This window comes from Puma concolor, chromosome C1 (assembly GCF_028749965.1).
Source record: "Puma concolor isolate L17-30 chromosome C1, mPumCon1.1.hap2, whole genome shotgun sequence".
Lineage (NCBI taxonomy): Eukaryota > Metazoa > Chordata > Mammalia > Carnivora > Felidae > Puma > Puma concolor.
Window position 1 is genome coordinate 172772573 of NC_141674.1, and position 23403 is coordinate 172795975.

Consider the following 23403-nt stretch of genomic DNA (forward strand, 5'->3'; position numbering starts at 1 on the left):
TATAAGTTGTTGATTCACATGTGTAAACAAAAAGGTTAAGAGTTTTGGCTGTTTCCATATAAGGTAAATGCAGTGAACATGTGAAAATTGTAAAACTAAACATTTTGTAAGACTGGGAAATGGAGGGTGAGCACGAGCCCAGCATCAGGTGAACATGAGCCCTGGTTGGAGTAAAATACGAGCTCCACTTCGGGTGAGTCCCGCTTCTCTCTCTCTCTCTGCCCCTCGTGGTATTCTCTCCTTCTCTCTTAAATAAATGACGGGAGGAAGGAAGGAAGGAAGGAAGGAAGGAAGGAAGGAAGGAAGGAAGGAAGGAAGGAAAGAAGGAAAGAAGGAAAGAAGGAAAGGAGGAATAAATAGAAACCAAGTGGGAAATGGAGGTTAAATTGAAAGTTGAATGATCATGTCGTTTAATATTAATAAGCTGATTGCGTTTCTTTGTGTGGACATAGGTTGGGTTTCACGTATTATGTCTGTTCTTATGCCACTTCTTTAATAACATCATGATATTTCTTATATTTCCCTTGGATTGTATTTAATATGGGCACTGACAAGAAATTTTAATCAAATATAACTATTTTAGATGGTTCCTTTAAAAATACACTTTCTTGCATGAATGTTTTGTCATATATTGATTCTCCATTATCACAAAAACAGGTTGTTGTAAACAGAAATATACCCCCATAATTTATACAAGCAACATACTTCATTTGATTACATATTTATTTAGTAAGAATTTTTTATCTATTGGCATCACAGTGCTATATCGTAACAATCCAAGGCCAGCTACTAATAAATTCATTTTCATGTCTTTGAAACAGTAAGCATTGGACCTGTTGTCTATGAAGTGTTAATTAATATAAATACACCTTCATTCTTGACCTTTTTCATAGTCATGTGTAATGTTTTGCAAAGGAGATGATGTCTTGAGCAAATTGCGTTGTCTCAACATAAGCTACCTGGAAAAAATTGTCAGATTGGTCAATAAAAGCAATGCTATCTGTAAGATTTTTATATCTTGCACATTTCTTAATTTTATGTATAGTTTTATTTTTAACTATAAATGTTCACATACTTATTGCCTTGAAACTAATTAGAATATTAGTGGGACATATATTTGTTAATAAACATTTTCATCAGTTGTATCATGTTCCAGGTACTAGTCTTTACAAATGTTTTTAGGTTTTTGTTAAAATACAAATATTAATTCTTTTAATCAAAATAATAACCTTAAGAGGCAGTAAATGTTAATTACTGTGTGAGGAAATTGAGGGATATAGAGGTGAAATGATTGCTTGTAAGTAGTAGACCCAGGAATGCAAATCCTGTCAGTGTGGCTATAGACTCTTTGGTCTTTACCACTGTGGTATATTGCTACTATATCATGCTAGGCTGATACAAGTTTTTGGAAAACAGAACGCTGGTATTACTGTTTAGACACTTGTTATCATCTCTTTGAGTTGATTGGAAAAGTAGGGTTTAAATCTCTCAAAACTATTGTAAAACACTGGAAGTTAATGTTCCACAGAAAAAGACTGAATTTGTGACTTCTTTCTTCCTTAATTAACCATAGTAGGGCACTTCCACCAATTACGTAGTTCTGACTTTCTGAAATGAAATGGTTGTTTGTCCTGTATTCCATTGGAGTATTCTGAGTTCACATTAGGGCCTTGTATTATTATAAGAAAAATGTAAATCTGAAGATATCTCACATACTGATTCACTTTGTGCTTGAAATCTCCTGGCTGATGATATATTACTTTATACTGTTGGATTCAGTGATATCCACTGATGGTCCTCTTTGCTGCAGAAACTGCATAATGCCCCTCCAGACTCTCCAGTGAGTTCTTTCTCAGGACTTCTACACAGACCAAACCTTACCTTCCCAATGACCTTGTATGCAGACTTTTACTGAGTGATTGAAAGATGCCATATTTTTAAAAATTCTTTAAAATATTTATTTATATTGGGGGAGGGAGAGAGAGAGAGAAAGGGAGGGAGGGAGGGTGGGAGAGAACCAGAACGAACACAAGCAGGAGAGGGGCAGAGGGAAGGAGACAGAATCTAAAGCAGGCTCCAGCTCTGAGCTGTCAGCACAGAGCCCAATGCAGGGCTCAAACTCACAACCAGTGAGATCATGACCTGAGCTGAAGTTGGATGCTTAACCAACTGAGCCACCCAGCCACCCTGAAAAATGCCTTTAAATACAGATTATTAATAAAGGGTAGTAGCTCTTTTTTTAACATTTATATGTAGTAATTCTTTAAACTAAAAGAGCATATGATGCTACAGCATCAAGGAGGGAGATAATGCACTAAAATGAACAGTGATTATCAAAATTTCAGTGAATCAGAATCACTAGGAGAATTTGTTAAAATACAGATTGCTGGTTCCTTGAAAATCAATTTGAGCAAGTTGTCAAGGGATGCTTTTACTGCTGGTTTGGGGAACTACACGTAGAGAGCCCCTGATCTAGAGTTTCATATATTTATCAGGTTATAAAATGGGGCATACCTCTCCCTCTTACTGTTTTCTCATAATTCAAGAGGATTAATAGTTGTACAGAATATCATTTCTATTTTGTGGTAGCATAGGCAAAAGTCAAATTTCTCCAAATAGGAATTCTTGTCTGCTACTTAGCTATCATTTTTAGCCATAGAGGCTTATTAAAAAGAAAAGAAAATTAAGCTTTTGGGTGTGGGCAGAAGTGAGTCAGAGGTGAAATGGTGGATAATGATATGTCTTAGGGGTCTTTAGAAGTTCACTGAATTAAAATGTATTCAATAAGGAGGAGGTTTGCAGGAAGTAGAAAAGGTGACTTCTTAAGACTTTCATTAATATAATTTTCTGTAAAAGATGGTATAGTAAAAGCTAGAAAAAAATATACATGGATTTCCAGAAAGAAATTTTGAGAAAAATAAAATAGGGATGATGATAACATTTAGATAAAAATGATAATGCTTTTTTTTTAATCAAAGGATTTTTGCCATAATTTCTAAATTGAAGGGTAGCTCGCTTTCAAAATTGAAGGTAAAGGAATTAGTTTGTCTTCTGTTGTCTTCAGGAGATATTTTTATTAAACTTTGCAAATTTGAATTTGAATTCATATTATTTATTTAGTGAATAATTTTGAACATCGACTCTGCTAGGAATACTGGTAGAATCTGGGACAACGTGCTCACGATTTCGGGAATCAAACTGTTGTGTATCAAGCACCGGGAAAAGCGTGTGAACCATGGTATCTATTCAATAAATAGTTTTGAACGAATTAAGACTAAATGAATAGAACCAATCATAGAATAGAACCAGAAATACCTGGTTGGGCACCTGGGCGGCTCAGTCAGTTGAGTAACCAACTTGGGCTCAAGTCATGAGCTCATAGTGTGTGAGTTTAGGCCCTGCATCGGGCGGTGTGCTGACAGCTCAGAGCCTGGAGCCTGCTTCAGGTTCTGTATCTCCCTCTCTCTCTTCCCGTCCCTCAGTCATGCTCTGTCTTTCCTTCTCTCTCTCTCTCTCTCTCAGAAATAAACCTTAAAAAAAATTTTTTTTTAGAAAAGAAATACCTGGTCATTTTCCTAAAGGCAGCATATTAAAGCGAAATAGTCCTGAAATAAATTATTTCTTTTCTTGGATGCACACGGGGGCAGCATGCTGCTGTACTACATGGCAGGATAAATAGCCCTTATTGCTGGCACATTTTACACCGGTCATTGCAAAGGGATGTTGCTTAGAGATCTCACTCCATCTACTTTCAGTGGGTGTCCACATGAATTCACCAAGTTCTGATGGGCTACTCCCAAGTGTGTGCTAGATTCCTGTTCTGTGTCAAGGGCAGTTGCTTGTGCATCATTTAAAATCAGAAGCAAAACTCTTCAAAACGTCAACACACTTACTTCACCATATTTACAGTCACCAGCCATTTGCATTGATTCAGTAGCTTCACAGCTTGAGTTCTGTGTAAAATTATTTTGTTCTTTGAAAACCTATGTTCCAAGGAAATCCTGTGCATCTCATATCTAAGGCAGCTACAGACAATTGGCAAATGTAACTGGACAAACATGGCAGTCTGCCTTTCAGTATTCTTCTCACCTGGGGATAGAAAGAATTCTGTCATTTTTGTTGATAAGTGAGTCTTTCAAAATGACTATCTACTGAAAGTTAATTGCAAACATATGGAGAGTTGACATTGATTGAAGCCAGTGCGTGTATGTCTTCCTAAATCCATATTCTTAAAGGAGGCCCCCCTGCCAAGATTATTAGAAGAAAGTTAGAGGACCTAGTTTCTAGAAAACTTTATAGAACATGACCATTAATTCAATTAATGTCTCCTGAATTATGCTAGCTTAGACATTTGACTCATAATTGTCTAAATGTTGGAAAGCTAAATTACATCAGTTACTTGGGCAGCAAGTTATTAAGTAAGACATTAGGAGATTAAAGAACGTATCTCAGTTTCCTGAAGTGTTCAGTTGTATAGAAGTTAGGCATTGCAAGTCTTTGTATCACTAAAAGTGATAAAACAATAATATGGGAGAATCATCTCTAGGATGGCTCTTTAACAATTTTAAGAGGTGTACTAAGAATGGAATTTCAGTTATATTCTTGTCTTTATGTCCATTGAAAAGAAACTTGGATTCCTTTTTATTACCTTGATTTGAGATAGAGTTTATTGGGCAGTGTGGCAAGGGCCATACACTTCTGCCTCAACTCAAGTTCCTATTCTATTAGCTGCAGAATAGGCAGACCTTCTAGCTAAGTTGGTTTATGATTACACTCTATTTGCTCACCCCAAGATACTCTTCTTTAGTCTTAAGGGAAGTGTAGATTGTAGATAAAAAGCAAAGCAATATGTCTCCTGGTGTTGTATGTCCCTCTGTTCCTAAAGTCCATCGTAACACAGTTCCTGGCTTTATCAGACTGGTGACTCCAGATGTAGCAGAGGACAAATAACCATGGTACTCCAGTAATCATGCCATGGGGAGTCTTTTTTGTGCTCTGTCAACTGTCACACACACTTTAAAGACCCTGGTGACATCAATTTTATAAAACTTTCATAAAATTGACATAATTATTTGGTAGAGATAACTTCTTTCTTATCTTCTTCTCCCTTGGATTTTGATACACCAATTGGTTAAAAAAAATAAAGATAACTGTGTAGGTCATCATGCATTCTATAAGGCATTCTAGAAAATGTGTAGTCACTTTTACTTCTCCAAAAAGAATAATGTAAAGATGAACTTTAACCATTTTGCAAGTGAATGAACAAAAGAGGATAATTTATTAAGTTATTTGCATGTTTTGCATAAACTGAAAAGAAGGAATGAAAAATCATTATATAATGTCCAGCCTAGGAGAATATAAGCTTAGTTCCTAAGAGCAGATACTGCTGTAGATTTAACCATGTCACATCCTCCTGTTTCCAAGAGATCTGCAGTCATCAGTCTTTAACATTTTACTACATTGATCATTTTATAAATTTGTGTATGCTAAAATTTATTGTAATTAGTTACTGAGTTTTAACTGGAGATATTGTTCTCATTTCAAAAACAGCCCCCATAGATCACACAATTTTTTTTTATCTACTTATCTCAAAGATCTTTTGCCTTTAGTTGATATAATCAAGGTTTGTTAGTGTCTGTACTTAATGAATATTCTAAGTCAAATTTGTAATTGATTCTAATGTAGACTTATTGATGATTCTTATATAGACATTATCTAGTTATTACAATTTTCTAAAAATATAATGTTTGGTCTATTTATCTATATCTCATCTATTTATTACCTATTTAACTAAAATACATAGGACTAGACAATTAGACTGTATTATAGTTAGCCTTTCCCTTGTACTTACTATATTCAATTCTCATGATAACCATTTGACTCCACAGAAAATAATCAGTTTTTCTTCCACCCAATACATAGCATAGATGTTACATGTGTCTAGAGCCTCATTGACCTTATGGTTGAGATATAAGTAAGGGACTTTAAAAATGTTTATTATTACTCTCTGAAAAGCTGCCTTGAGACACGTGCGTGCACACACACACACACACACACACACACACACATTGAATTGAGACTAGAAGACCATAGGGAACAGAAAGGATCATCTACTCCCGTTTTTAGATGAAACTGTGTCTAAACTTTCTGTAAGTCTTGGTTGTCTCATAATCTTTACAACTGACACCTGATCAAAATCTACTTTTAGTGTTAGATTTATTCACTTTATAAATTGATAAAGTAACATACAAGAAAATCTGTTTCAAGCTCCTGGAGGAAATTGCAACATAAATCAATTTTTTTTTCTGATTTTCAGAAGGTAGCTGAGTTCCCTAAATATGGGTTAAGCACAGAGGAATCTAGGAATGTTGTGTACCACATGATTCAAAACTAAGAAGGTACAGAACAAGACTTTGATTTCACTTGATTTGTTTTCGCTATTTCTAAAGTGAATGCATGAATAGTAATACTTTTATGTAAGAGTAATATAAGCTAGTATAAAAGCCAGTGCATTCGAGCTGGAGGACCCCATGGGCAATTTCTTGCAATATATACATCTGTATATCTATCTGTGAAATACATGGTATTTCCCAGCTACTACCAACTTCAGGACAATACTGCTATCAGTTTGGGCTCACTGTGAAAATCTGAAAGTTGAAGAAATATTCGAGGTCACATTTGAGGAATAAAATATTCCATTTCCTTTTTAACCTATATCAAAAGATGTAGGATGATTATCAAGATAAGAATTCCTCTCTCAGAAGTGATACAAAGAAACAGGTTGGGAAGCTGCTATTCTTGTAATCACCTTATTGCCAGAAGTCTGACTGAGATGGTGTTTGAGGACATGATGTATTCCTTTTGTGGGCACTAGAAATGATCTGGCAGCCTGGCTTTTACTTAAATGGGAACTATGAGGGCCATGCCTTTACACATTAATGTATCATTAGTGCTCAATGGTAATAGCATCTACTATACTGAAAAACTATTGGAAACGTTAAATATCCAAAATTGTTTTCCTTGTGATTAAGCAGAACTTTGTACTGCCCATCCATACCAATATACCGATATCATGCTCTCATTAGATTTAAATTCTATATTCTGAGTGGATTCATTATTTCATAACTGACATTATTGGCTAGTAGTCAGAAAAAATTCTTGAGAATTTTTAAGAAGATTAGAAAAAAAATGAACAATTATATGGTAATAGATCTGTTATAACAACAGTGACAGTAAAAGAGCTGAGCCTATTTTTCAATTGGGAGATTATTCTATTCTTTAGCTTGAACTTTGGGCCTAAATTTTAAAATGACTCTTTTTTGATATATACATACCCCAGACATCTCCACTTTTTGAGTTAGGGCATGTAAATACCCGAACAAGACATCCTCTACCACAGAGAATCATTCAGGTACAGAGGGATGAATGATTTTAGGTACCTTGTGCCACAAAACTCTATTGACTATGTTTCCTCATACAGGGAATTAAATTTGAAAGAGGTGAAGAATAATGGTGAAAGCTGAAGAAAGCTATGAAACATTGTTCTATGTTTTCAATTTCATCTCGTTCTCCACTCTTGGACTGTAAAGTGGCTTATCCGTGTGTAAAGAAAACAACCCCCAAGTCCCTCAGATTCCCATTTACTGATGCCTAGTTGAGTTTTAGGCACTGCTTTTTCAAATTCCAACCTCCCAAAACAGATTAGACCATCAGACTTTACCAAAATCAAATACAGTAAATATTTGAGATTAAAAGTTATTTTACACATAAAGTTACATTCTTTTATCTACAGAGTATTAAAAGTATAATATTTAAATTTTAAAGAAATTTGTGAATACTTTTTAGTGACTTTCAAATCTGCAATATAGTGTTCTTAACTATAGTCATCAGTAGAGGTAAATTAGTGGGGACACTTCTAAAAAATGTTCTTTGTTCACTGATGTTGTGGTAGGGGCACATCATTTATACGCTCATGGTATGTTCCTTTTAATTTGCTTCTGTAGTTACGTAATAAGAAATCAGAGGGGAGGGTTCAGATTGCCATCACAATTTGCATTAATGAAACAGATGTGTTGAATGACATTGCTTGACATTGGTGTTTAAGTCATTGTTTATCAGTGGAAGACACAAGGTGTAGCCAGGTATGGTAAACATTGATTGCTCTCAAGGGAAAAAAATAACTGTCAGTGAAGTTGAAAGGAACAGTGTGAACTCAGAAAGGACAAAGATTGTATGACAATAATGTAGAAAAAAAATAGAAAATAACAAAGGTAAAGCCAAAGTGAACAGCTGTTACAGATAAGTGGATATATATACATTTATAATTTTCTACAGTTCCCCATTAGAATGGTTTCATTTACATTTATGAAATCTAGCTATAAAATGACTCTCTGAGAGAAAGCATTTCTTAAGAGAATGCAAAAGCCTTAAAATGATTCTTATCAGTTGCATTCTTTTTGAACAACATTCCAAATATCAAATACCACTGTGATGCTTCAGTGATGGCATACAATTATATTTAAGCCTCAAGGCACAATGAAAAGTGCTGAATGGTTTAATCAAGTAGACAGTATTAGAGCATGTTTCTCAGCAATGACTCCCTTTAAAATCTCTTATGCTTGTACAGATCCCTACTGTGGTGTTTATCTGACTCTTCTCCGTCTCTGAAAAACCCAGTGATTTTCCCAGAATGATCTTATTTAGGTTGACACTCTTTGGAGGCTGATTCTGCTCTCAGCAGGATGTTGTCAGGAGTGTCTGCACAAGTGAGCCTATTGTGACCTTCTCTGGGAAGTTTATTTTAGATGAACTTTACTTGCTTGATTAAAATAATTTATATTTTCACTTGTTACTCAGCAGCCTACCTAGCTGTAGAACATGGTAGCCATACTGTCTTCTCTCAAGGTCTCACACAAACTCAGGGACTTGGCAGGGAGGAACCCCAAAAAACAAACAAACACTACTATTTAATGATAATTATTTTTTATGTAAGTGGTATATTTGTGATGCCCATCTCATTGATAGAGAAAATAATTTTGAAGGTTTAAATACTTTTAGGATCAATATAGTAATTCAGGTTATTTTGAGTATACTACATTATTTAAAGATTTTATGAAAAATGTACATGATTGGGGCTAAAACAAGTTGGATGTATTTGCTGAATAGTAGTTCTAATCTGAACATTACTCGGCATTTGTTTGAATATGTGCGTGGATATTATGAGACTAGAATACTATAGCATCTATTCACTAAACTTTCTAAGTTATTTACAAGTTTTTACCATGTATATATCATAATAATAAAGGTAGTAAAGAGGACAAAAAATAAAAGAATTTTTTAGGGAGGGCAACATTTGGAATTACATGGTTGTTCTGCCACTTTACCCCATGCAATTTTATGGGAATCAGCATGCAGCCTGCAATTACATACCTTTAAAATCAAGTATAATAAGAAATAATTGCCACACAAGGTTGTTTCTTGCCATGAAGAAAGTTGAGCGAAAAATAAGAACATATTACTTCTGAAGTTTATAGGGAGTAGTCAAAAAACAGGATCCAAATACATATAGGAAACACAATAAATTAATTAGCAGTTGCCAAAAAGTGTGTGAATTTTATTCAAATTCATTTTTCTTTGTTTCATAATGAAGTATTATCAAGTAACTAATCAGGAATCAAACTGCTTTTACTAATTACCACCTTGATCATTTCTGTGTAATGCTAGTGGGTCAGCTAATTCTAGGTCATAGTAATCTTAGCAGTGGATTATGGTACATTGTTATTATTTCATTGACTCAAGACTATAAATAGTTGATTTAGTGTAATAAAAAGACTATGTGCACTGAGAAAGGATCACAGTAAAGGTATCAGGTTATACTTTGTTACCTAGAATATTCTCTGATACATAGCATAGTAGAAATACTCATTTCCTTCTTGATTTTCCAAAAAATATGACTTTGGCAGAAAAGTGCTATTAGAAGACTAAGACAGTCTCTAGAGCTCAATTCCAGACTCCACTTTGGCCAGAATTACATTTTCTTTCAAAAGTGGGGGAATAAAAGGTATTACAAGAAGGTTTGAAAATATAAATGGATTAATGTGAGAATAACTTTTCAAACTTCTGTTTCACTTAAGCCAGGTGATCAATGCTATGCTGGCTTGATTATAGTTTCTAATTTTCCTTCCTAACTTGTTGCATGAATAATATAAAAAATAAAGGATTTTTTAAAAGTTGAATACATTAATGCTTTCAGTCCCTAACATGTTAATTCTTTGCTGATCCCCCTGTGAGTGAACCTTAACATTTCCAAACGCCGTATTATATCATTCTCTTTATTTTCATTTTCAGACTTCACAATCTAAAATGTAGGATTTTTCTGATCTTTACAAATAACTGAATTGATGTAGCTCTTGCCTTCACTCTGTCACCTTGATCTAGCCATTTTCTCTGGTCTCAGCAGCTAAAAGTTTTATACTGGGTTGTGCTGTTACCACAAATATACCAATGACATTACACATCTTTGTTTTTGGTCATTCTATTATCTGCATTATATATTGTCATCCCTGATTTCTATAATGATTTTCTCTGCAACTTTGTTCCCTCTCTTCACAACCATAAGGTGATTCCTGAAGTGGTTCTGTCTAATAAAAACTCTGATTCCTTTCAGGTTTGTCTTTAACCTCAGGGTTCATAGATGTATTGTTTCCTTAAACAGTTAATTTCATTAGGATTGTGTTGTATATGAATACTTGGCTAGGCCTAAGCAGTCTTTCAATTCATTAGGATAAACTATTTGCAAAATAAACCTCTTCCCTGATCAAAAGCATTGTGTACCAGTGGAATGTATTCTGCCACCTGTAGGTCATTACTCATTATTTTTCTAATTACAGCTTCATTGTAGTCAGTTCAACCTTAGTCTACAACCCCATCTTTCCTCACAGCTGATCTATAACTCAGTGTTTTATTCTTTAAGTAGTGTCCACAATTTTTCCCCTTTGAAGTATAATGAAACCAGCTATCTTCCTAAATGATATTAAGTTCTCTCCCATCTCTAAGTCTCTTAATGCTACTTCAATTGTATTTCCTGGCATTTACTCATACACATCTGCATATTAGTTGATATTTGATTTTAATGTCCCTGAGATTAGGAGGAGGGAAATGAGTCAATGAAAAGGGACTTCTATATTTGTGATATTGTGATTTATACTAAGAAATATATATTTAGTCTTCGTCCCTGTTTCTGGCACAGAGTCCTAAAACCATTGGAATTTCCAGTGATGAGAAGTAATAAAGGTTTCTGTTATGCTAATGAGGTGACTTTTGGATCCCATCTAAGCATGAGGGCTGGTTGCCAGTAGAGCCAATGTATGGTTAGAGGGTTGGAACTTCCAGTCCCATCCCCAGACCTGCTGGGAGAGGAGAGGGGCTGGAGGTTGAGTTCAGTCACCAATGGCCATGGTTTAATCAATCATGGTAAAAGCATTGGTTTGGAGAGCTTCCAGGTTGGTGAATATCTGAAGATTCTGGGAGAGTGGTGCCCTTGGAAATGGCATAGGAACTGCATTCCCTTTCCCTGTATCTTGTTCTATGTATCTCTTCCATCTGGCTGTTCCTGAGTTATATCCTTTTATAACAGACTATCTTGAAAGTAAAATATTTTAATGAGTTCTTTGTTCCACTTTAGCAAATTAATCAAACCCAAGGAGGGGGTCTTTGGAACCTCTGCTCTATAGCCAGGTGGTCACAAGTGCAGGTGACAACCTGGACTTGCAATTGGCATCTGAAGTGGGGCATACGGGGCCGTTCTTGTGAGACTGAGCCCTTAACCCGTGAGACCTGATGCCATCTCCAGGCAGATAGTGTTGGAATTGGGTTGAATTGTAGATACCCTGCTGGTATTCAAAAATTGCTTAATGGTGTGGGAAAACCCTCTCTCCCCCTGGACACACACACTGGAATTGGTGATCAGAATAGTTGGTTGGTTATTAGAAGAGGGATCAGAGTCAGAACCCATAATATTTATGTCCTAACTCCCTAGATCTTGAAGACGAGTATGTACTTTTATTCCTATTGTTTAACAGTAAGCTAGTGGTTCCTAAAATTTTTTTCCATATAAAAATTCAGTTTTCCAAGTAAGGAGGCCTTATTTAAAATGTCAAGTCTGTTCCATCTTTGGAGATACTGTCTAGGAATTTGCATATTTAATGCCACTGCACGTACTATATAGGTTGAGACCACTCTTAAACTCATTCAGAAACGCTTGGTGTCTATCTATTGGAGGAAATGAGACTTTATATTTTCCTCAGAAAATATATTAAATGTATGAAAATTATATTTTCCTCAGAAATAGGGGTTATTAAACTCCTTAAAAAATCTCATGTCACAAAGGTATTATGTATACTATGGAGTTTAAATACTGTGATTATACTAGTGACTTGTGCTTTGCTGAATGACTCTTATGCATCAGAGTTATTCAGTGTACTTAACAACCATTTCATCTAATTGACCGAAGAAACTTGTAAGTTTAACATCACTCCGTTTTATAAAGAAATTGAAGTCCCTAGAAGTTCATGAACATATCCTAAGTAAATATATCTAGTAAGTGACTGAGCCAAAGTTAAATTTTGGCTCCTATTCCACTCTTTTCTCCATAATGTTGTGTACTTAGGTGTATTTGATTCACTACTTTGTAATGTAAATTATGAGTTTACCTTAAGCCTTTTTTAGTGATGGAATAAAGTATTTTAAAATCATTAAATCAATTTATTTTTGATTTAATTTTTAATGTTTATTTTTGAGAGTGAGAGATAGAGTGTGAGTGGGGGGAGGAGCAGAGAGAGAGGGGACAGAGGATCTGAAGCAGGCTCTGCACTGACAGCAGAGAGCCCGATGCAGGGTTCAAAGCCATGATCTGTGAGATCATGTCCTGAGCCAAAGTCTGAGGCTTAACCGACTGAGCCACCCAGGCACCCCATTTTTGATTTTGGAAAAATACAGACTTAAGTAAGCCTTGCATATCATACTCAAGAGAATTCCAACCACTGTGAACTTTGTTTTTCGGGGCTCAGACTTCAAGGTAGCACCTATAAACCCTGCCTTCTGGTATTCGTGCTTTTGTTCATCAACTCCCCTTCAGTGTGCACAGAACCTGTGATTCTAACCAGTCACATGCGCTGATAACATGTAGGTGGTTACATGAAGTTGTAACGCCTGTATTGCTGGGGTTATTTCTGTTGCTGGCTTTGAAAAAACAACTTTCTGTATATCTGCAAGGAAATGAATTTTGCCAATACTCCAAGGGAGTCTGGAAGCAACTTCCTCTGTCCAGCCTCTGATGAGAACCCAGCCCTAGAAAGTATCTAATTGCAGCTTTGTAAATCTTAAGCAGAAGACCTGTTTAAACCATGACTCTTGACCCACAGAAACTGAGTGATAAGAAGTGTATGTTGTTTTAACCCAAGTTAAAACCAAGTTTGTGGTAATTTGTGATGCAGCAAAGGAAAACTAATGCAATTTTGGTTTGTTTTTATCCTTTGCATCTAGTGATTGATTAACTAACCAGATAGTGAGGTTTTCTGTTGCAAACATATATATTAAGAAACAGGGTATTTTTCCCCCCTGTAAGTGCTAAAACCATTAATTGAATGAATATATCTATGTTATATTTGACTGCCAGTGGGTATAGTAACCAATTAATCTTTTTGTCTTTTTGCTCCTTTAGCCCTCATAAATCCCTCATTAATTGAGTAGACTAAGCATAGCTGTATGCCTCAGTGAGCTTATTTTACATTAGCTTTTTATTTACTTTATATTTCCCTGCAGCGATTTTTAAAAACAGGTTTCAACTTTTAGTAAAGGTGTATATATTACATTTTTTTTTCCTGTTATTTTAGCTGGCAAACATTTCCTTGTGTTCATTAAACTAGAGCTCAGGAGAGCTCTCATTTTTTTGGTAACTTTATGATTATATTTCTGAAATGACTAAGAAATAAGAGGCTACCACCGATGATACTCCCGACCTTTGCCAACCTTTCTCACATCCTCAAACATTTCTCAAACATCTCCTCAGTGGAACATGGCATTTAATATCCAAATAAAGTGTGGATGTGTCATACATATATTTGCTCTACATAAACCCTACAGTCTCTCACATCATCAAATCTTAAGAATATCTGCACACTCAGAAGACATACGTGAGATATATTTATTTGACTACTTATTAAAAGAAAAATAGCAAAGGCTTGATAAAGTCAACCAAGGAAAGCCACAAGGCAGGTTAATATCTTTAATAAACAAAGATGTGTTATACAATTGTTGTTAAAGAGACATAGGTTTCAGTATAAACATAGGAAACAGATGTAAATAAATAATTCATAGAGTAGAAAAAGCATGTAAGCAATAAGTATATAAAAATATCAGCATCATAGTACTCAGGGAAATTCAAATTAAAATAAAAATGAGATAACATTTTATCTGCAAAGTTAGTGACAGATAGACATAAGAAAAAACAGTCTCTTTATTTCAGGTCAGAATGTGAATTGCTATCACCTTTTTTGGAAGACAACCTGATAATACATATTATAGTTTAAATTTCATAATCTTTTACTCAAATTTGAGGAATTGCATCCACAGATTTTTCAGTATATAAGAATGTATGCACTTGGCTGCATTTACTATTTTCCTTATTCCTGCTGATTCATTCCAGCTAAAAATAGGTATTGAGATGTCAGTAGTAATGATCTGCTTGTTGGTAGTGTGAGAAAAGGGTTGGGTCTAAAATTGAAAATGGAGATCCTAGGCAGAGATTTATTTGGCCCTGCAATTTTACAGTTTATTAGGACATCTCTTTCAAGTCACACACATAGCTGTTATGTTTTGATGTGTTTTCAGGGGATGGGATGTACTCCAGTAAGACCTTTCTGCTGTAACTGTAACCGCCAGTGCCCTAGGATCCTTAAGACTGAGTTACCAGTTCCAGGGACTCCCTTTGTAAATAGCAGACTCCTTTTTAGGTGTCATGTTTTTCCTTTCTGCACTCTGTTGTCCATCATTCACTTTACTTGCTCACTGTTACAGAAGAGATCTTATAGTCCATAGTATCTGATTATCATTCCAACAAACCAAAAAACCAAAATTAAAACTGTGAATAAAAATATATTTAAGAAAATCTTGAAACAATGATACCTATTATCATGTATTCCATCTAGTTTGTCCTAGAGTTCCCAATCAGTAAAATGAGGCATGACAAAGTAATAAAAAAGTTTATAATGTGAAGAAAATGAAAAAACAAAACAAAACTGTCATTGCATGTGACATGATTGCATATATAAAAATTTCACTTTATATGTTATTTTTCATTCCATTTATTTGTTACGCAAATATTTCTCACTTTATCACATTTTTTAGTATGATTTTTCTTGTGCATGAACTTTCATTCACTGTCACCTGTTTTTGAATGAAAAACCCCAGATTCATCAAAAGCATCTGTTCTTTCTGAAGCATCTTCATGTGGAGTTTGATTCTCCTTTGTCTGTTATCTTTGTATATCGCATATTCCTCCAAAATAACATTTACCTTAAATCTCATTCATCTTTACCTGTGCACTGTAAGAATCTCACAGAGGTAGTTCTTTTTATATTAGCATTCCTAGCATTTAGCATATTTCTTTGTAGATATAAGGAATAAACATAAATGAATAAGGCAATTCGGAATGATGAAAGGAGGGACCTAATTACATTAAGCTTTGGGTTTCACTATTGTCCAAAGAGTCTACAAAGGAAAGAGGTAGGAACAGTAGGAATAGAATTAGCAGTTGAATTTTATCACCTTTTTACACATACTCAACAACATCTAGTGGACTAAAGGATAGTGAAATACTTGATTTAACAGAGAGATCCTGCTGTCAAGTTAAGATAACAGAGCAAATTAAATAAAGGAGGGAAAATTGCCATGCTATTAACAAACTATTCCATCTGAAATAAAAACCCAGATAGATTTACAAAAAGTAATACTTGGGTCATCAAAGTCTCTTCTCCAGAATTTAAGTTTATTTGGGATCTCCCCCCCCCCGCCCCGAGGTATTTCAGCCTGAAGTAGTCATGAAACTAAATTCTATTTTTTAAATGCTTAGATGTAATAATATCTGTACTATCTCTATGATTTGTGTTGTGTTTTTACTAGTTTTTCTCTCACTGAATTCACTCCACTTACTTCTTGATCTTTGCTTTTATCCTATTATAGACCTCTTTGCCACTTCTTTTCTTATATGAGCCTCTCTTCTTGGCCACCTCCCTAGCTCCTTTCAGTTTAATACCTTTGGCAATCTCAAGATTCCACTGATGGAGACGCAATTAATATGGAACTAGTCATTATCATCTCTTGCATAGAGTTCTGCAATAACCTTTTAAAAAATCTCCCTTCTTTTCTCTCCCCTATTTTGGAGAATTGTATTATTATTCCAAATATTTGCATGCCTTTCTTGAGGACTTGCCCTACCTGTGGGAGGATTATAGATCTGGTCTTTTGATGTCAGACTTGACCCCATGACTTGCTGTGACATATTGAAATGTCAACAGAAGTAACCCAAGACACTTTTGCACAGAAACTTTAAGAACCAAGTCCTGGTCCAGCCAGTCTCTTTTTCCCTTTGGTGTGAGACGGGCATTGTCCCAGATAGCAACTGTTCGATCATAGAAAAGACAACATGGAACAGAGGCACAGATGACCCACAATGGCTATGCGATGTTAGTGAGAAAAACAAAACAAAACAAAACAAACACCTTATTTTTTCTTTGCTTTTCAGGCCTCTGAAATCTTAGCGTTGCCTGCTACCACAGTATAATCTAGTCAACACTGATTCATGTTCCTTCCCCGCACCCAGTCTTTTCTCAACACAGTAGCCAGAGTGAGTTTTTAAAATTGTAAATCATGTTGCCCAATTTACCTCATTTAAAGTCTGAACTGCTTCTCCATTCCACATGAGTGAAAAGACAGACGTTTACAATAAAACCCCGCCTGATGTGCCACCCCGCCTGATGTGCCACCACACTAACACTTTAGCTTTAGGAACACAGCACGGACCACTTCCCTTGCAATCTCTGTGGGGCAAGGGCAAGCATTCAGGCCCTCTTGTTCCTCCTCGAATAAGTTCCTACTGCAGGAGTTGTGCATAGAATGTTCCCTCTTTCTTCTGCTGGCTACCTCGCCTGCTTCTGGTCTTTGTTCAGGTCCTGCTTTCTCAGAGAGGCAGACTTTGACCACCCTATTTAAAATCGCAACATGTTAACTAACCCCTACCCCCACCCACTGCATATGCTGAATCCTCTTTGGCCTGATTTGTGTTGTTTGTTTTTCTCTATTACATTTGTTATTTATTGTCTGTTACCACTCTAGAACTTAAGTTTGGTGAGGTCAGGAATCTTGTTCTCTCTTGTTCACACAACAGTGAACTAGATAGAATAGTACCTGGCAGATACATATAGTAAGCTATTTTTGGTGATAACCATTGGGCGAGAAACAGGGGTTGTAGCTATGTGTGACTTATTTCACATTTATTTCAGCTGATCTGTGAAGTCCTAATCTCTGAATATTTATTAAAACCAATTTGCTAGACAGGAGACTGTAAGGCCAGAATATATGACACACATACATTCAGTAGTCTGAAGACTGCTGTCATGCCGGGACCTACAAAAAAATGCCAGATAAATGAAATTTGTGTTTGGCTTTTCTCCTCCTTCTCTGGAATCTTTATTTTTGTTTGAATAAAAGAGGGAAGGAAGAGTTGGGGTGCCTGGGTGGCTCAGTGGGTTAAGCGTCTGACTCTTGATTTCGTCTCAGGTCATAATCTCACAGTTAGTGAGTTCAATCCCCCACATCGGGCTCCATGCTGACAGTGAGGGGCCTGCTTGGAATTCTCTCTCACTCTCTCTCTCTGCCCTTCCTCTGCTGGAGTGCTCTCTCTCTCAAAATAAATAGACTTTAAACAGTTAAAAGTTATAATTATTCAGGGGATGAAATATAACTTTTTTGATTTGTTTTACATATGACAAAATAAAAGGACCAGAGACACTAATTGACTTTCATGTTGCTCTTTTTTCCCTCACTCTAACCCAAAAGTCAGCAAAATGAATCAGGAAGAAGGGTGAGAAGAACAAAGTGGGGAAACAATGGAAATCCATTTCAATCATGGCCCTTCCTATACTGAAGATTTCCCAACCTAACAGAGGCCCAAGCAGAGAGAGTAAGAAAGCTTATAAGTAAACGAAAACTGAAAACCTTGATATTATACCAGACTGGATTTTTACTGCCAGAAAAAATAATTTGGTGGAGGTAGTTTAATGAGCAGTGATATAAAAGGGTCAAGTTGTTGTCCTTGAATGCTGTTGATTCCAATGCATTCAATAATATAGTTATGCCAGTTAAAAAAATATTCTAAAATTTACCCTGTTCTATTTAATGATGACTTTCTAATTGGTCTTTGTAAATTAATCAGTCATTGACCCTTTTAATAACAAATGTATCTGTAGAGGCTGCTTTTAGGCCAACAACTTGAACAGTGGAAACCTGAGTGATGAGAGGGGCCCACAGTGACCCCCTGCCCCCTAGCTGAATACAAACAGGCCCATTAGGTGACCCAGCTCAAAATATCCATAATCCCCAACTTACCAAAAAGTTTTTTTTTTTTTTTTTTTAATCAATGAAGCTTATGATTCTTGATGATGACAAGTATTACTTTTTTTTTTTTTTTTTTCCTTCTCCAACCCCAAGGAAGGGGAAGCCTTCAGAATGGAAGCCAGTTGCTTGCAACTCTAGGGATAACTGTGAGTTGGAAACCAGCACCACTCAGATCTTTCTCCTTCCCCAGGGCAGGGTGGCCACCTCAAGGGCCCTCTGGGCTGGGCGATGGCATCAACACATAGTGATGTGTGGAGGGCAGTCCTTGGATGAACAGAGGGTGGAGGGACCATGGAAGAGTGGAGTCCAAGCCCTACCTGGACATCGCTCTGGATGCCATCTCCATCCATAGGGGCTCCTGCAATCGGAGTGAGCCCCTGTCCCTCCTTCTCTCTCTGCCTCCACCATCCGCCCAGCTCTGGCTTCCCTCTAAAGGCTTTCCAAAAAAGGAAAATTCCATATGTTCCCATATCTCCTCACCTTCTCCCTTAACTATAGCCCCCCACTCACTGTCTCCTGGCAGATAGCCTCCCCTGTGCTGTCCTGGTACCCATTGCTCCCTTGAAGTGTATTCAATAAACTTCTATCTCCTTTGTTCTATCTTGGGTAAATTCTTTCACTGCCCACGTCACCATCACTGGCCTCCACCCCATTGGGTTGCCCTACAGTATCCTCTTTTAGTTAATACCTTGTAAAATTATAGAGTCGTATCAATTTTGCTTGATGTTTGATAATCCTATGGGAATCATTAGGAAATATCTTCTTAATTTTCTTTCTTTTATCATGTTCCATTTTATTCCCTTATTGTTACTGTAACTTTTGGTGAGTAATTTGGCATAAAATCCTGGAGCATGTCACATGTTCGACTTTATTTCAAACAGGTGTATTTCACAGTATCAGCTGCCACAGTAGTGCCCAGTGCGTTTAAGAGATCATTTTTTAAGATTAAGGAAATGTCTCTGAAAAAAATAAAGCTCGATTCAGAAAGATAAGTGTACAATTATAAAAGCAATTATAAGGCTTTCTGTCTGGATGTGGAAGGAAAGTGTTACTTAGCCAGTTTCACTTAGATCTTTCTGCAATGGCACTTCCAGGCTCTAGGAAAACCTAGTCATAAAGAATATAAAAATTTGGAAAGCTAATATTTTTGTTTAGGACAGCTAAGGAGTGGGGTGCCTGGGTGTCTCAGCTGGTTAAGCATCTGACTTTGGCTCAGGTCACGATCTCACAGTTAGTGAGTTTGAGCCCTGAGCCCTGCATCAAGCTCTGTTCTGACAGCTCAGAGCCTGAAGCCTGCTTCAGATTCTATGTGTGTGTGTCTCTCTCTCTCTGCCCCTCCTTCCCTCTCTCTCTCTCTCTCTCTCAAAATAAATAAACATTAAAAAAATTTAAAAAGAAGGTAAAGAGTTCTCCAAGCTAGTCTTTTGCAGAAAATTAGGGATTCTTCACATTTAAACGTTTTTTACTTTATTTTAAAAATAGGAATGTTCTTAGTATAGTTAATGGTAACCTCTTGCATTTGTTAAGCACCTTATGATGCAAAGAACGATTTTACATTTGTTACTAGGATTTGTTTTAGGGCAACTAGATAGAGAATGGTGGTTTTGAAATTTACCTAGGGTCTAGCAGAACTCAGACATTCTGTTTTGCTACATTTCACTACTTTCTTATTACTCTTGGAAAAGAAAGTGGTGATCCCCAGTGTCCTGCATCTGGGAAAAAATCCCACAGAAGTTGACTCGGTCAACCATGAAATTTGAATGCATCTTAAAGATTAAATTACACTCTACTTTGCTTTAGAAATTCTGCCATCTAATATCATGCTGAAGGATAAAACATGATTCGAATTTCACAATTTCCTTAGGCCCTTGGTTGATACAACATGTCAAACTGTATCTGATTTCCAAAGTATCTTCAACACAAAGTCATCTGGTTAGGTCTTTCCTTCCATCAAGTTCTAGTTTAGATGAAGTTTGTCTTTAGTGTATTCAATCTTCTTTTTTATACATTTTTTAATTCTCATTAGATTAATATTTGTAAGATAATTTTTTTTTTATTTTGAGAGAGAGAGAGAGGGAGGGAGAACAAGTAGAGGATGGGCAGAGAGAGAGGGAGAAAGAATATCCATAACAGGCTCTGCACTGTCAGCCTGGAGCCCAATGCAGCACTCCATCTCACTACCCATGAGATCATGACCTGAGCTGAGCTCAAGAGTTGGTCACTTAATCGACTGAGCCACCCAGATGCCCCAGATGAATATATATGTATTTTTAAGATTGCTATTTAATTTGTTTCATTTTGCCACATAAAAAAACTTAACTCTCTTGCAGGATTTGACAAAGGTATTAAAAATAATATGTAAAAGTCTGATGAGACTTTAGTGTGTTAGCTCTCTGTGATATCTGCAATTACTTTAAGATAAATGTCAGGTATCAGCAAGCAATTTAAGAGGAATCTGAAGTGATAATCGAGTCTCTCTACATTCTTTAAATTTGTACCACAAAGTGGTTGCCTATTCTGCACAATATTCCTGGCCGATGGACAGCATGGATTCATTTGTTCCCAGAAGTTTGTTGGGACATTCAGGAAGTTCAGAAACAATAAAGGCAAAGAACAAAAAAAGATCAAAGATCAAAACAGAGCACACATATGCACATATTATAAAAGACCATAGTATAATTGAATTAAATCATTGGTCTCTCTTCCCTGCAACATTATACATCCTTACCCATTGACTTAGCTTTGCCATGTGATGGTAAAACAAAACAAAAACCTAGAGATAAACTAAATATTAATTAAGAAAGATTGGTTGAAGAATTTTTGATAAATATAACATGGCACATTATGCAGTTAGTTTTCATGTAAACTAGATTTAATTAGATTTAATGAACATTTGATTAAGCCTATTTACATGAAGAGATGTCATTCATGTATGATATGTGGAAAGAGGGCATATCTTAGATGAAAGTGTATAATAGAGTTCATTGTATAAAAAAGTAGCAAATTGTGATATGTTTATGTAGATAAGCCTTTCAAAGAACAGTCACCATTGGACACTGATTCAAAAATATTCAGAAATAGATTGGAGGAGGGAAATTAAGATTGTTAACATTTACTTTTTACAATTTTGTGGTGTTCACTTTGTTAAAATATAAAATATTTCTTTCTGTAATTAAAATTTAAAAAAAATGAGGAACATACAAACAAAAATAGTAACTTAAAATTGTTTTGTATTGTATTTTTTGAACGTTTATTTATTTTTGAGAGAGAAAGATAGTGTAGGTGGGGGAGTGCAGGGAGAGAGGGGACAGAGGATCTGAAGCAGGCTCTGTGCTGACAGCAAAGAGCCTGATGAGGGACTCGAACTCCCGAGCTGTGAGATCATGACTTGAGCCGAAGTCAGATGCTTAACTGACTGAGCCACCCAGGAGCCCTAACTTGAAATTTTTAAAATTAAGATGACATTTCCTAACTGACATGAACAGGATTGGGAGAGCAAATATGCCCAAATATCAGGCACTTCTTTCCATGCCCTTCCCAAGGAAAGCATTTGGGAAAATCTGGCAGTTTTCTCTCACTGCCAATGACAGAATTCTGTTTTGACCTAAAGTCTTCAACCTAGTTCTCCAGGGAAATCCTGTTTGAAAAAAAAAGTTTTGTATAGGATTAAATGAATTAGATTAGGATGAGGTATATGGGTTTGCAGGTTTGCAGGGAAGACTATTTGGTATGAGATGTGTGAGGTCAGCTGTATGATGCAATGAAAGAAGATGAAAAGAGAGAGGACATTATTAAAATCCTTTCATTGATTAATATATCACCCTCAAACTGTTGGCATATGCAAATAAAGATCCATAGTTAATGTGATCCTACTTTGGTTTATAGACTTAATGTTTTTCCTTTAATACCATACCAGTACCCTGACCATGTAGGCCATGTAAGTCATGACTCTAATGTTTTAAAATAACAGTTTTCTTAGAGTTGTCTCTAAGAAAGAGAGTTTGTCTCACAAGGCATTGTGTTTTATGCAGTTGTGTAATATGTTGTTTTAGTGATTTTTGCCTGAAAATCTGCCTAAGAGCCCAGTTATCCCACTGATTTATGATGAGAGACATCACAGGTCTGGGAGGTGGCTGGGGTGGCTATTCTTCATTCATCAAGTCAGCTTCATAACTGCCTCCACAGATCTTTCATTCTGAGATCCAGGCAAGATGACCGATGGCAGAACGACAAAAGCACAAGCCAAACCACGCAAACTGGTTTAAAGCCTCTAGTCAGTTGAGGCACACATTATATTCAACTTACATAGCACTAGTCAGAGCACATCATATAGTTAAACCCCAAGTAAAACCCCAAGTTGGAATGACAGGGGAGCACACTACACCCCAAGAGGAAGGCAGGGCAGAGTCAAATGGAAAAGGGTATGAAAATAAAATCCTATTAAAGGGAGAGGTTGGAGAGTTGGTAGCAGTATATCCAAGATGGGGCTGGATCACATGGAGCACTCTTTTTTCTTAAACTAGTTAGGTGTAAAAAACTTAAGTCGTAAGTTTATAAAAAAGATTACTCTCTCTTTTTCCAAATTCCCCCTCCACTACAACGTCAAAACCTTTGCTTAGCTCTCACCACTATGATTTAAGGTAGTACAAGAGAAACGGAATAGAGAAATATTATGACAAATCCTGAGAAGTTTGGGTCTTCCTCAACTTTGAAAGCAGATCTGCCACTTAC

At 36.2% G+C, this 23403-nt stretch overlaps 1 long non-coding RNA gene across 2 annotated transcripts in view; it reads right to left on the reverse strand.

Moving 5' to 3' along the window:
* Nucleotides 1-705: 705 nt before the first annotated feature.
* Nucleotides 706-23403, reverse strand: part of LOC147578581 (uncharacterized) — a 28404-nt gene continuing 5706 nt past the window's right edge. The window contains exons 1-3 of one of the 2 annotated variants that reach the window (XR_015254312.1): nt 8865-8940; nt 3894-4089; nt 706-959 (exon numbers count right to left, since the gene is read on the reverse strand). This is a non-coding gene — a long non-coding RNA (uncharacterized LOC147578581). Of the gene's footprint in view, nt 960-3893; nt 4090-8864; nt 8941-23403 lie in introns of those variants that run through there. The other variant, XR_015254311.1, reaches the window with a different exon arrangement.